The sequence below is a fragment of the Triticum urartu genome, chromosome 5, assembly GCF_003073215.2.
Source record: "Triticum urartu cultivar G1812 chromosome 5, Tu2.1, whole genome shotgun sequence".
Lineage (NCBI taxonomy): Eukaryota > Viridiplantae > Streptophyta > Magnoliopsida > Poales > Poaceae > Triticum > Triticum urartu.
The window spans coordinates 111,147,381-111,166,919 of NC_053026.1; positions in this window are offsets into that span (position 1 = coordinate 111,147,381).

Genomic DNA, 19,539 nt, shown 5'->3' on the forward strand with positions numbered 1-19,539 from the left:
AAGTTATAGCCGTTTTACATTTTCCCTACATTTTTTGCAAAACATGTCCAAATTTAAGTTTTTAAATTTTCCTAACTAGTAGATGTAGTAACATAACTACCTCTCGAAGGATTTTAAATTTTGAAGTTTCTATCATTTTCTTTTGCTTTTTACAAAACTGAAAAGGCGATGCACCGGGGGGGGGAGGATTTGAAAATTGCACCGTTAGTACCGGTTCGTGGCACGAACCGGTACTAAAGGTTAGGTTCGTAGGTCTAACCTTTAGTACCGGTTCGTGCCACGAACCGGTACTAATGGGCATCGCACCCTTTAGTACCGGTTCGTGCCACGAACCGGGACTAAAGGTCCCATTTGAACCGGGAGTAATGCCTGTATGGTGCCCTCGCCGCTTGAACCGGGACTAATGCTCACATTAGTTCCGGTTCGTAATGCAGCCGGGATTAATGCTCTTTTCTGGCTGGACCAAAGCCCCTTTTTCTACTAGTGGTGGTTCCGTCGACCCCGAGCCACCCTAAACCCTAGTTGATGGCTTTAGGTGGTTTCGTCGACCCCGAGCCACCCTAGACCCTAGTTGATGGCTTTAGGTGGTTTCGTCGACCCCGAGCCACCCTAGACCCTAGTTGATGGCTTTAGGTGGTTCCGTCGACCCCGAGCCATCAAAACCCAAAATGATGGCTTTAGGTGGGTTCGTCGACCCCGAGCCACCAAAACCCAAAATGATCGCTTTATACAACATATCAATAGGATCAACATATCAATCATATAAAGAACATTTCCAGCATACACAATATATCAATTACTCCATTAATATATCCAGCATATCAATAACTCCATTTTGAGTACTCATCAACATATGAATCATAAAAAAACATACACACTATGAAGATATCCAATATAATGAGTACTCATCAATAACTCCAAAATATCAATAACTCCAGCAATATATCCAATAATATATTGAGTACTCATCAACATATCACATGAAGATATCCAATAAGATGCATCCACATGAATAAAAGCCATACATGGCATTGATTCTTAAAGTACAGCACCAAAGCAAGATCACCATTGTATCATATATAGGATGCAAGAACACACACATGAAGTATCTAGTTGCCACTTGCATAGAAGTACCTCCTCCATCCACTATGTGTAACACCAGCACCTGTCCCAGCAGTAGATGTGGATGGACCAGATTGCCTTGGGGCAGAGAATGTACCTCTCCCTCTCCCAGCACCTCTCCCAGTACCTGGTGCAGCACCTCTCCTAGCAGCTGCAGCTGCATCACCTCTCCCAGCACCTCTCCCAACACCTGCAGCTGCAGCACCTTTCCCAGCACCTCTACCAGCTCCTCTCCCAGCTCCTGTCCCAGCACCTCCTATTCCAGCTGTTGGCGTTGTTGTAGGAGCTGGTTGCGAAGTTCTTGCTGCTAGTGTAGTAGCAGCAGCACCAGCACCAGCACCAGCATTCGGATTCCTTGCAAGAGGCTTGCATAAACAAGAAGGAAAATGAGTTAGTACTTAAAAAATGGAATGTACAAGAAGGAAAACATGTTACTACTTATAAGAGGATTACCACATGTTTGTTCTTCCTCAAAGCTAGCTCAGGCTTCAACTGCTTCATGCAGCTAGTGTACCTATGTCCTTGTAGTCCACAATTGCCACATGTTATAGTCGCCATTCTGGATGTGTACTTAGGCTCTGGAACTTCAAATTTCCCCTTGATCCTCTTCTCTTTCTTTCTTCCTCTCTCCACTTTAAATGCAGGTGGGTCAATGTCAGGACCAGGGGTCCTTGTCCAGTCATGCTCACCAGGAACTAGATAGATCATTGGTTCATAAGCTGCCACATAAAATTCTTTCTTGAAGAACTTGCTGACATAATCCTCTGGTTTTCTTTTGCCCTTGTTTATTGCTGAGATGGCATGGTTACATGGGATGCCACTGAGGTCCCATTTTCTGCACCCACATGTGTGCACTTGCAAGTTAATAGCATGGGTTTGCTGCCCACTTATAACTTGCCACAAGTCCACACCAGCTTGAATTGGTTTGCAATATTTGGCCCTCTCCTTCTCAACCTCTAGCTTCTCACTATAATGGGGGTGTTATGTCCCATCTAGCTGTCTTTGCATTCTCCCTATTCCTATGCCACCTCATCATCTGCTTATCCTTTATTCCATCACACACTGTCCTAATTGGTTTCTTCCTAACATATAGGACATACTTGTTGAACACCTTAGACAAATTGTTAACTACAAGGTCAGTCTTGGAGTTTGTGTCAAATGCATGCCCTGCCCATGTTTTCTTGGGTATTTGACAAAGCCACTCCCAAGCTTCCTGACATTCAGCTCTAAGGTCATTCATTGCAATGTTAAATTTGTGTTCACTATATGCATAGGCAGCATTATCCATACACTTCTTCAGATCTTCCCCCCTAAACCTAGCAGTTTGGAAGTTTGCATAGATATGCCTAAGGCAGAACCTTTGGTTGCACTTAGGAAAGACATCATTCACTGCATATAGTAGGCCCTGGGACACACAATTAAACTAGCTAAGCTAATATCTAGCACAAAACAACCTTATAGGAACAAGGACATAAGATGCAAGCACATACCTTTTGCCTATCTGACATTATTGTATATGGACCAAACTGTCCCTCTTCTCCTCCTAGGCAGATTTTAAGTTGGTGTAGAAACCAACACCAATTAGCTTTGTCCTCTTGCCCAACAATACCAAATGCTAGTGGGTATATATTGTTGTTGCCATCTCTACCAGTGGCAGCAAGTAGTTGAGCACCAGTAGTTAACTTAATGAAGCACCCATCAACACCTGAATGAGCAAGCAAATTCAATATTTAGAACATTCAAATGCATTTCAAGATGAAACAATATGTAACTAATGCACAAGGTGAACAAACTAACCAATGAATGGTCTGCACCCCTTGAGAAACCCCTCCCTTGCTCCATTGATGCAATGGAACATAGCATGAAATCTTGGACCTGGATGGGGGATTTTTGCATTGGGTGTTGGAGTTACAGTAGTGACAACTACTCTACTCCCAGGGTTTGTATCCATCACTGTCTGAGCATAGTCTTTCAACCTAGGGTATTGCTTCTTGTGGTCTCCTAGCACAAGATCAATAGCTAGGTTCTTTGCCCTATATGCCATTGACTTGGGCACATCCACACCATACTTCTCCATGCAGGCATCAATCAAAGTCTGAATGTCAGTTGTTAGATCAGATCTGAATAGTGACTCATACTTCTGTGCAAGCCACTTGGCACTTACCCTTGTTGTCTCTGTTCTAATAGGGCAAGTGTGCTTAATTCTCATCTTCTTAATTACAAAAGTAGTTTCACCTTTTATAACTGCTGCCACCATAAAGAAGTTGCAATGTTTTTGGTCGCATTCTACAATTATTTTTTGATCTGAGTTCCTATGATATCTGAAGTTTCTGTCTTGAGTGATGTGTAAGTTCAACAAAGCCTCTCTGAATTGATGTTGATCCAAGAAACACATCTTTAGACATAATTGCTCATGTGGTGCCTCCACCTTCTCATTGTACCATTTTCTAGGAGGCCTCTGCTTTGCCCTGCTCTTCCTTTTCTTTGGCAGTACAAATGACAATGGCTCATAACCATCATCATCAGCCTCCTTCAACAATCCTTTCTCTTCTTCATCAGATGAAGGTTTGAAATCAGGTTCCTCCTCTTGAACTACACTTGAATGTGTCCTTGTTGTAGGCCCTTTCCTAACTGGAAGCTTCTGTTTCTTCTTCTTCTTCTTCTTCTTCTCTTCCTGTACAATTACAGTTTCTTCATCCTGTGAAACAACTTTCTCATCTTCATCCATTTGGAAAGGTTCCTCAACCTCCGTGTCACCCTCATAATGCACCACTTCTTCCACCTCAGATTCTTCATCATCTGTTTCTTCCTCTTCTATTTCATCATACTCTCTCTGTTTCTTTCCCTCCTCCATCTCTATATTGAAGGAAATATGCCCTAGAGGCAATAATAAAGTTATTATTTATTTCCTTATATCATGATAAAAGTTTATTATTCATGCTAGAATTGTATTAACTGGAAACATAATACATGTGTGAATACATAGACAAACAGAGTGTCACTAGTATGCCTCTACTTGACTAGCTCGTTAATCAAAGATGGTTATGTTTCCTAACCATGGACAAAGAGTTGTTATTTGATTAACGGGATCACATCATTAGTTGAATGATCTGATTGACATGACCCATTCCATTAGCTTAGCACCCGATCGTTTAGTATGTTGCTATTGCTTTCTTCATGACTTATACATGTTCCTATGACTATGAGATTATGCAACTCCCGTGTGCCGGAGGAACACTTTGTGTGCTACCAAACGTCACAACGTAACTAGGTGATTATAAAGGTGCTCTACAGGTGTCTCCAAAGGTACATGTTGGGTTGGCGTATTTCCGAGATTGGGATTTGTCACTCCGATCGTCGGAGAGGTATCTCTGGGCCCTCTCGGTAATGCACATCACTTAAGCCTTGCAAGCATTGCAACTAATGAGTTAGTTGTGGGATGATGTATTACGGAACGAGTAAAGAGACTTTCCGGTAACGAGATTGAACTAGGTATTGGATACCGACGATCGAATCTCGGGCAAGTAACATACCGATGACAAAGGGAACAACGTATGTTGTTATGCGGTATGACCGATACAAGATCTTCGTAGAATATGTAGGAACCAATATGGGCATCCAGGTCCCGCTATTGGTTATTGACCGGAGACGTGTCTCGGTCATGTCTACATTGTTCTCGAACCCGTAGGGTCCGCACGCTTAAGGTTTCGATGACAGTTATATTATGAGTTTATGCGTTTTGATGTACCGAAGGTTGTTCGGAGTCCCGGATGTGATCACGGACATGACGAGGAGTCTCAAAATGGTCGAGACATAAAGATTGATATATTGGAAGCCTATGTTTGGATATCGGAAGTGTTCCGGGTGAAATCGGGATTTTACCGGAGTACCGGGAGGTTACCGGAACCCCCCGGGAGGTATATGGGCCTTAGTGGAAGAGAGAAGAGGTAGCCAGAAGTGGGCCGCGCGCCCCTCCCCCCTTGGTCCGAATAGGACAAGGAGAGGGGGCCGGCCCCCCTTCCTCCTCTCTCTCCTCTTTTCCCCCCTCCGCGAATCCTATTCCAACTAGGAAAGGGGGGAAGTCCTACTCCCAGAGAGAGTAGGACTCCTCCTGGCGCGCCTCTCCTGGCCGGCCGCACCCCCCTTTGAGCCTTTATATACGGAGGCAGGGGCACCCCCTAGAGACAAAAAGTTGATCCACGTGATCATATTCTTAGCCGTGTGGGGTGCCCCCTTCCACCATAGTCCTCGATAATATTGTAGTAGTGCTTAGGCGAAGCCCTGCGACATTAGTACATCAAGATCGTCACCACGCCGTCGTGCTGACGGAATTCTTCCCCGACACTTTGCTGGATCGGAGTCCGGGGATCGTCATCGAGCTGAACGTGTGCTAGAACTCGGAGGTGCCGTAGTTTCGGTGCTTGATCGGTCGGGCCGTGAAGACGTACGACTACATCAACCTAACGCTTCCGTTGTCGATCTACAAGGGTACGTAGATCACACTCTCCCCTCTCGTTGCTATGCATCACCATGATCTTGCGTGTGCGTAGGAATTTTTTTGAAATTACTACGTTTCCCAACAGTGGCATCCGAGCCTAGGTTTTATGTGTTGATGTTATATGCACGAGTAGAACACAAGTGAGTTGTGGGCGATATAAGTCATACTGCTTACCAGCATGTCATACTTTGGTTCGGCGGTATTGTTGGACGAAGCGGCCCGGACCGACATTACGCGTACGCTTACGTGAGACCGGTTCTCCCAACGTGCTTTGCACATAGGTGGCTTGCGGGTGACAGTTTCTCCAACTTTAGTTGAACCGAGTGTGGCTACGCCCGGTCCTTGCGAAGGTTAAAACAGCACCAACTTGACAAACTATTGTTGTGGTTTTGATGCGTAGGTAAGATTGGTTCTTGCTTAAGCCCGTAGCAGCCACGTAAAACTTGCAACAACAAAGTAGAGGACGTCTAACTTGTTTTTGCAGGGCATGTTGTGATGTGATATGGTCAAGACATGATGCTAAATTTTATTGTATGAGATGATCATGTTTTGTAACCGAGTTATCGGCAACTGGCAAGAGCCATATGGTTGTCGCTTTATTGTATGCAATGCAATGGCGCTGTAATGCTTTACTTTATCACTAAGCGGTAGCGATAGTCGTGGAAGCATAAGATTGGCAAGACGACAACGATGCTACGATGGAGATCAAGGTGTCGCGCCGGTGACGATGGTGATCACGACGGTGCTTCGAGGATGGAGATCACAAGCACAAGATGATGATGGCCATATCATATCACTTATATTGATTGCATGTGATGTTTATCTTTTATGCATCTTATCTTGCTTTGATTGACGGTAGCATTATAAGATGATCTCTCACTAAATTTCAAGATAAAAGCATTCTCCCTGAGTATGCACCATTGCTAAAGTTCGTCGTGCCCAGACACCACGTGATGATCGGGTGTGATAAGCTCTACGTCCATCTACAACGGGTGCAAGCCAGTTTTGCACACGCAGAATACTCAGGTTAAACTTGACGAGCCTAGCATATGCAGATATGGCCTCGGAACACTGAGATCGAAAGATCGAGCGTGAATCATATAGTAGATATGATCAACATAGCGATGTTCACCATTGAAAACTACTCCATTTCACGTGATGATCGGTTATGGTTTAGTTGATTTGGATCACGTGATCACTTAGAGGATTAGAGGGATGTCTATCTAAGTGGGAGTTCTTTAAGTAATTTGATTAATTGAACTTAAATTTATCATGAACTTAGTACCTGATAGTATCTTGCTTATGTATGTTTGATTGGAGATAGATGGCCTGTGCTGTTGTTCCGTTGAATTTTAATGCGTTCCTTGAGAAAGCAAAGTTGAAAGATGATGGTAGCAATTACACGGACTGGGTCCGTAACTTGAGGATTATCCTCATTGCTGCACAGAAGAATTACGTCCTGGAAGCACCGCTGGGTGCCAGGCCTACTGCTAGAGCAACACCAGATGTTATGAACGTCTGGCAGAGCAAAGCTGATGACTACTCGATAGTTCAGTGTGCCATGCTTTACGGCTTAGAATCGGGACTTCAACGACGTTTTGAACGTCATGGAGTATATGAGATGTTCAAGGAGTTGAAGTTAATATTTCAAGCAAATGCCCGGATTGAGAGATATGAAGTCTCCAATAAGTTCTATAGCTGCAAGATGGAGGAGAACAGTTCTGTCAGTGAGCATATACTCAAAATGTCTGGGTATAATAATCACTTGATTCAGATGGGAGTTAATCTTCCAGATGATTGCGTCATTGACAGAATTCTCCAATCACTGCCACCAAGCTACAAGAGCTTCGTGATGAACTATAATATGCAAGGGATGAATAAGACTATTCCCGAGCTCTTCGCAATGCTGAAAGCTGCGAAGGTAGAAATCAAAAAGGAGCATCAAGTGTTGATGGTCAACAAGACCACTAGTTTCAAGAAAAAGGGCAAAGGGAAGAAAAAGGGGAACTTCAAGAAGAACAGCAAGCAAGTTGCTGCTCAAGAGAAGAAACCCAAGTCTGGACCTAAGCCTGAAACTGAGTGCTTCTACTGCAAGCAGACTGGTCACTGGAAGCGGTACTGCCCCAAGTATTTGGCGGATAAGAAGGATGGAAAGGTGAACAAAGGTATATGTGATATACATGTTATTGATGTGTACCTTACTAGAGCTCGCAGTAGCACCTGGGTATTTGATACTGGTTCTGTTGCTAATATTTGCAACTCGAAATAGGGACTACGGATTAAGCGAACACTGGCAAAGGACGAGGTGACGATGCGCGTAGGAAATGGTTCCAAAGTCGATGTGATCGCGGTCAGCACGCTACCTCTACATCTACCTTCGGGATTAGTATTAGACCTAAATAATTGTTATTTGGTGCCAGCGTTGAGCATGAACATTATATCAGGATCTTGTTTAATGCGAGACAGTTATTCATTTAAATCAGAGAATAATGGTTGTTCTATTTATATGAGTAATATCTTTTATGGTCATGCACCTTTGAAGAGTGGTCTATTTTTGATGAATCTCGACAGTAGTAACACACATATTCATAATGTTGAAGCCAAAAGATGTAGAGTTGATAATGATAGTGCAACTTATTTGTGGCACTGCCGTTTAGGTCATATCGGTATAAAGCGCATGAAGAAACTCCATACTGATGGACTTTTGGAACCACTTGATTATGAATCACTTGGTACATGCGAACCGTGCCTCATGGGCAAGATGACTAAAATACCGTTCTCCGGTACTATGGAGAGAGCAATAGATTGTTGGAAATCATACATACAGATGTATGTGGTCCGATGAATATTGAGGCTCATGGCGGATATCGTTATTTTCTCACCTTCACAGATGACTTAAGCAGATATGGGTATATCTACTTAATGAAACACAAGTCTGAAACGTTTGAAAAGTTCAAAGAATTTTAGAGTGAAATTGAAAATCATCGTAACAAGAAAATAAAGTTTCTACAATCTGATCGTGGAGGTAAATATTTGAGTTACGAGTTTGGTGTACATTTAAAACAATGCGGAATAGTTTCGCAACTCACGCCACCCGGAACACCACAGCGTAATGGTGTGTCTGAACGTCGTAATCGTACTTTACTAGATATGGTGCGATCTATGATGTCTCTTACTGATTTACCGCTATCATTTTGGGATTATGCTTTAGAGACGGCCGCATTCACGTTAAATAGGGCACCATCAAAATCCATTGAGATGACGCCTTATGAACTATGGTTTGGCAAGAAACCAAAGTTGTCGTTTCTGAAAGTTTGGGGCTGCGATGCTTATGTGAAAAAGCTTCAACCTGATAAGCTCGAACCCAAATCGGAGAAATGTGTCTTCATAGGATATCCAAAGGAGACTATTGGATACACCTTCTATCACAGATCCGAAGGCAAGACTTTTGTTGCTAAATTCGGAAACTTTCTGGAGAAGGAGTTTCTCTCAAATGAAGTGAGTGGGAGGAAAGTAGAACTTGACGAGGTAACTGTACCTGCTCCCTTGTTGGAGAGTAATGCATCACAGAAACCTGTTTCTGTGACACCTACACCAATAAGTGAGGAAGCTAATGATAATGATCATGAAACTTCAGAACAAGATACTACTGAACCTCATAGATCAACCAGAGTGAGATCCGCACCAGAGTGGTACAGTAATCCTGTTCTGGAAGTCATGCTACTAGATCATGATGAACCTACGAACTATGAAGAAGCGATGGTGAGCCCAGATTCCGCAAAATGGCTTGAAGCCATGAAATCTGAGATGGGATCCATGTATGAGAACAAAGTGTGGACTTTGGTTGACTTGCCCGATGATCGGCAAGCGATTGAGAATAAGTGGATCTTCAAGAAGAAGACTGACACTGACGGTAATATTACTGTCTACAAAGCTCGACTTGTCGCAAAAGGGTTTCGGCAAGTTCAAGGGATTGACTACGATGAGACCTTCTCACCCGTAGCGATGCTTAAGTCTGTCCGAATCATGTTAGCAATTGCCGCATTTTATGATTATGAAATTTGGTAGATGAATGTCAAAACTGCATTCCTGAATGGGTTTCTGGAAGAAGAGTTGTATATGATGCAACCAGAAGGTTTTGTCGATCCAAAGGGAGCTAACAAAGTGTGCAAGCTCCAGCGATCCATCTATGGACTGGTGCAAGCCTCTCGGAGTTGGAATAAACGCTTTGATAGTGTGATCAAAGCATTTGGTTTTGTACAGACTTTCGGAGAAGCCTGTATTTACAAGAAAGTGAGTGGGAGCTCTATAGCATTTCTGATATTATATGTGGATGACATATTACTGATTGGAAATGATATAGAATTTCTGGATAGCATAAAGGGATACCTGAATAAGAGTTTTTCAATAAAAGACCTCGGTGAAGCTGCTTACATATTAGGCATTAAGATCTATAGAGATAGTTCAAGACGCTTAATTGGACTTTCACAAAGCACATACCTTGACAAGATTTTGAAGTAGTTCAAAATGGATCAAGCAAAGAAAGGGTTCTTGCCTGTGTTACAAGGTGTGAAATTGAGTCAGACTCAATGCCCGACCACTGCAGAAGATAGAGAGAAAATGAAAGATGTTCCCTATGCTTCAGCCATAGGCTCTATCATGTATGCAATGCTGTGTACCAGACCTGATGTGTGCCTTGCTATAAGTCTAGCAGTAAGGTACCAAAGTAATCCAGGAGTGGATCACTGGACAGCGGTCAAGAACATCCTGAAATACCTGAAAAGGACTAAGGATATGTTTCTCGTATATGGAGGTGACAAAGAGCTCATCGTAAACGGTTACGTTGATGCAAGCTTTGACACTGATCCGGACGATTCTAAATCGCAAACCGGATACGTGTTTACATTAAACGGTGGAGCTGTCAGTTGGTGCAGTTCTAAACAAAGCGTCGTGGCGGGATCTACATGTGAAGCGGAATACATAGCTGCTTCGGAAGCAACAAACGAAGGAGTCTGGATGAAGGAGTTCATATCCGATTTAGGTGTCATACCTAATGCATCGGGTCCAATGAAAATCTTTTGTGACAATACTGGTGCAATTGCCTTGCGAAGGAATCCAGATTTCACAAGAGAACCAAGTACATCAAGAGACGCTTCAATTCCATCCGGGATCTAGTCCAGGTGGGAGACATAGAGATTTGCAAGATACATACGGATATGAATGTAGCAGACCCGTTGACTAAGCCTCTTCCACGAGCAAAACATGATCAGCACCAAGGCTCCATGGGTGTTAGGATCATTGCTGTGTAATCTAGATTATTGACTCTAGTGCAAGTGGGAGACTGAAGGAAATATGCCCTAGAGCAATAATAAAGTTATTATTTATTTCCTTATATCATGATAAAAGTTTATTATTCATGCTAGAATTGTATTAACCGGAAACATAATACATGTGTGAATACATAGACAAACAGAGTGTCACTAGTATGCCTCTACTTGACTAACTCGTTAATCAAAGATGGTTATGTTTCCTAACCATGGACAAAGAGTTGTTATTTGATTAATGGGATCACATCATTAGTTGAATGATCTGATTGACATGACCCATTCCATTAGCTTAGCACCCGATCATTTAGTATGTTGCTATTGCTTTCTTCATGACTTATACATGTTCCTATGACTATGAGATTATGCAACTCCCGTGTGCCGGAGGAACACTTTGTGTGCTACCAAACGTCACAACGTAACTAGGTGATTATAAAGGTGCTCTACAGGTGTCTCCAAAGGTACATGTTGGGTTGGCGTATTTCGAGATTGGGATTTGTCACTCCGATCGTCGGAGAGGTATCTCTGGGCCCTCTCGGTAATGCACATCACTTAAGCCTTGCAAGCATTGCAACTAATGAGTTAGTTGTGGGATGATGTATTACGGAACGAGTAAAGAGACTTGCCGGTAACGAGATTGAACTAGGTATTGGATACCGACGATCAAATCTCGGGCAAGTAACATACCGATGACAAAGGGAACAACGTATGTTGTTATGCGGTCTGACCGATAAAAGATCTTCGTAGAATATGTAGGAACCAATATGGGCATCCAGGTCCCGCTATTGGTTATTGACCGGAGATGTGTCTTGGTCATGTCTACATTGTTCTCGAACCCGTAGGGTCCGCACGCTTAAGGTTTCGATGACAGTTATATTATGAGTTTATGCGTTTTGATGTACCGAAGGTTGTTCGGAGTCCCGGATGTGATCACAGACATGACGATGAGTCTCGAAATGATCGAGACATAAAACTTCTGGCCCCCTTCCACCATAGTCCTCGATAATATTGTAGCAGTGCTTAGGCGAATCCTTGCGACATTAGTACATCAAGATCGTCACCACGCCGTCATGCTGACGGAACTCTTCCTCGACACTTTGCTGGATCGGAGTCCGGGGATCGTCATCGAGCTGAACGTGTGCTAGAACTCGGAGGTGCCGTAGTTTCGGTGCTTGATCGGTCGGGCCGTGAAGACGTACGACTACATCAACCTAACGCTTCCGTTGTCGATCTACAAGGGTACGTAGATCACACTCTCCCCTCTCGTTGCTATGCATCACCATGATCTTGCGTGTGCGTAGGAATTTTTTTGAAATTACTACGTTTCCCAACATATATCACCAGCATCACCCATATAAAAAGGGTTTACATCACTATCATCTTCATCTTCACAATCAGAACCACCACTGCCATCATATCTCTCTTCTTCTTCTATTTCCAACACAGCTTTCAGTTTTCCTTTTACATTCTTGCTCTCTTGTGTGCAAACACCAGTACCATGAGCTGCACTATGGCTGCTACTCTGACTTTCAAAGGCAACTCCTTCTTCATCAACAACATAGATGGGTGGCTCACTGAGATCATATAACACATGCTCTTCATACACAACAGTGGATAATTCTTGCCTCTCAAACTGGCTCCAAGGAGGTGGAACAGTGGATAATTCTTGCCTCTCAAACTGGCTGCAAGGAGGTGGAACAGTGGATAAATCTTGCCTCTCAAATTGGCTGCAAGGAGGTGGACATGCCCTCACTAACAAATTTAAAACCTTACACTCCTCAACCTGCCTCTTTAGTAGTTGCAACTCAGCATTACTCTCTACCATCTCCAATCCTTTCTCCCCTAAATCTGGATTCTCAATGTGAAACAGCAGATCATATTCACTAAATCCTTGGGTTTCCATCACTGCAATCATATTCATGTATGTCACATCTGAACTGCAGAGCTTCAGCTCAAACATTTCTGAAGCATCAAAATGGAACCTAACATTCAAAATGTCATCATACAAACTGCAAAATGAAATAATAGACAAAATTGGTTAATAAACAATTTGGCTTAACAGATAGGCTAACATATAAACAAAGCTTTGTTTAAGTTAACTTATAAACAAGTTAACATATAAACAAGTTAACATATAAACAATTTAGCCTTGCAATATGAATAAACTAAACAATTACTACAAAATCAAACAATGTAAACAACTATCTCAATGCAACCCTAATTACAGAGTGGGTACTTAACTCACAGCAAACTGATGTTTTGTATTTTCATATAAGTAGTTAACAGAATTGTTCACTAATGGTGCTCTGCTCTAGTTAGGACTCATTTAATCCACTATGCTTCTCTGCTCTGCTCTGGTCTAATGGTGCTCTGCTCTAGTTAGGACTAAGAAATAACAATGTAAGCCACTAATGATGCTCTGCTCTGCTCTAGTTAGGTAACACATAATGCTGCTCTGACAATTTGGACTAACAAATAACAATGTAATCCACCAATTTGGACTAGATGAGACTCATGTAATCCACTATACTTCTCTGCTCTAGTTAGGACTAGCTATTAGAGTGCTAAACATGCAGGCAGTAGAAACCTAACCCTAATCCCCAATTTCAGTGAGCAAGAATGGAACAGTTGACCACTTACAGAACACCACCGAAGCCATGAGTCCAGTGATGGGCGGTGCTAGGGTTGGCCACCCAAATTCGCGCCAACTGCAGCCTCTGCTCCATCGACAACGCCGGCTCCGCAAAATCTTCGTCCTCGCTACTGTACTCCGAGCTGGAGTGGCCGCCACTGCCATCCAGGCCTAAGCGGGGGAGGTCGCCGCCACTCACATCGCCCCGGCCATCGCCGCCTGCCGGAGTCGCCGAGGCCATCGTCGCCTAGGGAGGCACAACAGCCGGGGAGGAGAGGAGGGCGTGAGGGAGGAGCAGCCGCAGGGGAGGTGACAGTGCCTAAGCACTTCGATCATAGGCTACGGCGGCGTGCTGTGGCGGGCGGCGAGGGTGCGAGGGCAGAGCGGGGTCGGGGTCTGGCTCGGTCGCACCAGCGAGACCTAAACGGTGCGAGCCGACCTTGTCCTAGTCAGTGCGCGGGCACGCGCGCATTGGCCAGCGTGGCGCCTGACGGGCGGGCCCAACCGATCAGGTTTTCTGTCAATACGTATAAAACACACTTTTAGTCTTTTTTGCAACGGCTCGCCCCAATCTTGATACTGACACGTAAAAATTACCAATCTTGGTACCAACCAGTTTCCAATGCTCCAATTGTGGTACTTCTATGTAATTTACTCCCGCCTGATGGGAATATATACTGTGTCTGCTGTGTTGATGCGTGCGCAAAAGAGAAAAACCAAGGAGGAACCTTTCGGTTTGCAAACAACTAGACTTGTTTGTGTTTGTTTTCTTCTGACAGAGGAGCTGTCATATTAGTCGAGCAAATTAGTTGCTTTTTACTTAGTGTACATGTCACGGTAAACGAAGAACATGTGATCTGCAAACTAAAATTTAACAAAACTGTGCTACTCCCTACGTTTTCATTTACTTTGCATATAACCTTTGATCGAAGTCGAATGGTGGTTGGTGTTCGATAACATCTGGACCTTGTATCTTGTGTTGTGGCATTTGATCCAAGAGCATCTCGATTGTGGGTTATCCGGGCTCCCTCTCACGTAGATTGCAACCCGTTGCTTCAATGGTGTGCGGCTATCAGGCGGGCAATCACCCACCGTTGACTAGTAGTAAAAAAAACATCGATGTAAGTCAAATTTCGTAATGTTTGACCTTTTAGGAAACAATACAAATTTTAACAATAATAAATATATATGATCTGAAAATACATCTAATGATGATGTTAATGGTCCTGAGTTGGTACAAACTTGGTCAAAAATTTTAAAATCTATTCTAAGACAAAGCTAACATGGAGAGTAAATAAAAGCAAAGAAGTACGTCCTAAGAAAAAAAACTAGACTGGCTGAAGGTAATCAAGGGGAGAAGCGAAGGCAGTGCGTGGTCAAAAGCGAAGACGCAAATTTCGAGGGGGGTTCGTTAGGTAAGCAACCACAGCAGTGTCAACGATGTTTTTCTTTAGGGTCAGTCTCGACGATGTTGGTTGAATGTTTTTTTTAACATCAGTACAGACGCAAAGTTGGTTGAATGGTTGCTGAGTGCTGACCATCACAATTATGTTGCTACATATGCGAGTGTTTTGGAATATATATATAGACGCAACGGAAATTACCTTATGATCACACTACCTACTGAACAACGATTTGGTTCAAAAGGAAGCTCCAGGGCCTGCTTGGCATACGCACGCATGAGGTCTAGTTGGGGCAGGTAAATTGGCCAACTAACAGTAACAATCATGCGAGTTGCGTGCGCAGCCAGTGTTTAACTTGTTAAAACGGTGGGTGCTTTGCATGTTACCACTCCGGTATAAGTATATGCCTCCTGTCCCGTACATCATCGATCGAATACTTTAACGAATCCAGCTGGCTAGCTGTACAGTCCGTTCCGAATTATTTGTTTTGGATTTATCTAGATACGGATGTATGTAGACTTATTTTAGTGTTAGATACCTTTGTATCTAGATAAATCTAAGACAAGTAATTCGGAACGAAGGAAGTACACACTAGACAGACATATATTCCGGTATAAACACGCATGCAGCCTGACGAGCACATGTACTGCCGTTACGTAAATAGATTGACCTAACTGCTCAGTCTTTGACCTGACAAGGATACTGCTAGCAGACGAGGACAGTTTTATTTACTCTCAAATAAACCATTTCACGTTGAAAATCGGCTGGACAGAATAAGCCTCTGTCCATAGATTTTTGTTGTTGTTGTTGTTGAGAAAAGCCTCTGTCCATAGATTTGTTGACTGGGCCTGACTGGGAAGCCCTCCAATCATCATCGGCCGGCGGCCCAGTTATGGAACAAACTCCCGTTTTTTCCCTTCTGTTTGTCAGGCAATTTTCCATTAAAATGACTTCTCTTTTTTTGTGATAGATTTTAAAACATGTAAGTAGTGCAAAACTAAAATAATCATGAACTATTTTTTGTGTTTTTATAAAATGTTTTTATACTTTAAAAAAGGTTCAGATTTTTTAAAAACTTCCCTATTAAACATTTGTTTTGAAAACATTATTCCAAAAAATGTTCAATTTTTTTAGAATACTGGATTTCAAAATATACCCACTGATTCTAAATTCATTCTATGATTGATTTTATTATCATGAATTTCAAAAAACATGATGATACAAAATGATAAAAAATAAAAAAGACGAAAGGAAACCACAAAAAAAGGAAAAAATTGAGTAAGAAATGGAAAAGGGGAAAGAAAAATTAAATCAGATGAAAATCCAAGAAACTGTGACAAAACATAAACCTAGAAACGGAAACAACCAAGATCGAAGAAACATGCGGAATATGACATATTTTTTGTTTGCTTCATGGGCCGACCCATGATAGCACATGGTGTGTGTGACTGCCAGACACCTTATCGCAACAAGCCATAGAATAGGAGTTCCCTTTGTTTAGTACAGGCCGTATGCCACGACTTGTCTTTTGTTGCGACCATGAGTTGAAAGGAAGCTCAAATGATCAAACTCACGAACACTTCTTCCTGGTCGATATCCGTCCAAGGGTTTGTATGTTCCACTTTGGGGATGCAACACATTGACTGCAATCCTTGTTGGAGTCGTTATCACATACTCCCTCCGTTCCGAATTACTTGTCTTGGATCTGTCTAGATACGGATGTATCTAGACTCATTTTAGTGCTAGATACCTCCGTATCTAGACAAATCCAAGACAAGTAATTTGGAACGGAGGAAGTACCGATTTAGGAAGTTTCTGGTTGCTCTCTCGGTAATTTGGACCACTTGAAGGGCTTGCGTGGTGTATATTTTTTTTCACAATTTCTATTGTGGTGGATTTTTTCTAACTAGGAGACTATTGTGGTGATTTTATGCATTTAACTCTGCGTTTTCTCCTGTACACGTTGTCCCTCCAGTCTGATTTTTTTAGTGAAACCCCAAAACTATGTCCTTTTTTGTAAAAATAATCACTCTCATCACTGGTCGTTCCCATCGCTCCCTCGGGTGATAAAACTGATTTTTCTTTACAGTAGGATGTAGTTTTGAGATTTCGTATTTTTAAATATTTTTAAAGATTTCCTCCACCCTAGTCTGATCCCGCCCAATTACGTTGCGTGGTTCCATTCTCACTCCCTCGCCACACAATGTGCGTGAATATATATCGTCCGGGAGAGTATCAGGTGATATGGAGCCTTAGATGCTCTCATGATACGAGCTCCTAGGAGCCGTTGGATTGGCTGTCGTACTTGTTCGCAATTTTTAGACTACAAAAGGTCTTTTTCACAAAATGTTGAAAGCCTTCCGAAAGCCGTTGGATCTGAAATCCAACGGCTCCTAGGAGCTCGTATCATGGGAGCATCTAAGGCTCCGTATCACCTGATACTCTCCCATGTCATCCAGCCTCACAACCACTCGCCCTCCCCCACCTTTCACAGCTCTAATTGCTCACTCACGTCTTACGAATAGAGAGAACACATATGCCAGTGGTGTATCCAGCTGCTTGTTGTTAGAATAAATCCGAGGCATACCGTCGATCATTCGAGGATCAAGCAATCACATGAGGCATGACACCGAGATTTGTTAACGAGGTTCGCCGACATGACTACATCCCCAGAGCCTGACTACGGGCGCTCCTCCTCATGACACCGCTACAATACCGCAACCGATCGCCCTGGACACCGACACATGCCGCCGGCTTACCTTGTGTTCCTGTGCTATTATGTTGGCATAAGTTACATCGTGTGCCTAGCCTCGCTATATATGAGAGGCATAGGATACAAGTGTCCAATTAGACACGACTCCATATCCTATCTAAACACAATACAACTACAAGTTCAATTGTAACCTACCTTTTACACAATATTCGACACAACTCTAACACGTATGCCGCACGGGTGAATGCGTACATAGATAGATCGACATGCTACATAGACCTATTGCTATGTTACGTACGGCTGAGCTTGAGATTCTTGTTCGAATTTTTCTAGTAGGCCTTTGGCCCAAAGCCCAACTAAAATTCTGAAATTCTCTTGGCCCATTCATGCACACATGTGAGGAAGTGAGTGAGGCTAAAGTTTAGTCCCACCCCGAAAGTTGAGAGAGAGTTGCACCTCTTTATAAGGTGAGCTCTTCTACCACTTGTATGAGTATGAGAAGAGGAGACCTACACGCGCGCTCCTCCTCCTCCTCGCTCGCCTCGCCACGCCACGCCACGCCACGCCACGCCACGACGCGCCGGACGCGTTAATTACTGAACCGTTTCCGATTCTTTTGGATCGTGACGACTCGGACGTGGGGTTTACTCCCACGACCTACCCGGCCCGCACTATATAGTCAGGCAGACGTCTACCCTAGCCGCCGCTGCTTCATATGGTTTCTCACCACCGTTCCAGATCATTGCGCCGCCAAGCAAGTCTTCTCCATCCCTCCTTCCGGCGTGCACTGCGAGAAGGGACAACAGGCCTCCGAAACCCCGCCTCTCGTGATCCTGTACGGGAGAGGGGCGATCAGGTTTTTGGGGAGCGCACTCGCGCGACTGCTGGCAGCGACGACTTCGCGAACGACGACTTCTTCCCCGACCTCGGCAACCTCGTCCTCGACGACATGGGCGACAACATCAACGCCGGCGGTGCTGCACCCGCTGCACCGTATGTGATTCTATCCTTCCTGCTCGAGATCGTGGTAGAATTCATGCTTCTAGTATGTGCCCTAGATGTGATATGTTCATCTGCTATGCTAGTTCGCATGATTAGTTTAATCTCTGCTGCTGTGGTCATGATTTATCTTCTGTTTATTCGGATTAAATCTCGTAGTAATTTGCTCATATTTCCAACAATCCAAAAACCTGATTATAGGCAATTTACTCCGAGTGGTTTTGCTGCGCATCTGAAGCCGCCTGCCTTTAAGGGGGCGCAATATAAGAGGTGACGCACGAGAGCAGTCTACTGGTTTCAGACCATGGGCTGCTATGATGCCACCAAGAGCAAGCCTGAGGGCGATCTTAATCCAACACAGTTGGAAGCTTTTGAGAAGATCGATACCCTCTTTAAAGGCGCTCTTCTGAGTGTTCTTGATGACTCCATTGTGGATTCGTATATGTCGTTTGACAACGGCAAGGACATGTGGGCTGCGCTCGAGGCCAAGTTTGGTGCCTCGGACGCCGGCAGCGAGTTGTACGTCATGGAGCAATTCTATGACTACAAGATGACTGATGAGCGCCCTGTTGTACAGCAGGCTCATGAGATACAGTCGCTCGCAAAAGAACTTGAGTACTTCAAGTGTGTGTCGCCGGACAAATTTGTTGCTGGAGGCATCATTGCCAAGCTTCCACCATCATTTTGCTACTTCCCTGAAACACAAGAGACAGGAGTTTTCCGTTGCGGATCTCATTGGTACTCTTGATGTTGAAGAGAAGGCGAGAGCAAAGGACACACATGCTCGAGTTGCTGAGGGAGGTTCTAGTGCCCACATGGTACAGAAGAAGAACTCCCAGCCCAACAAG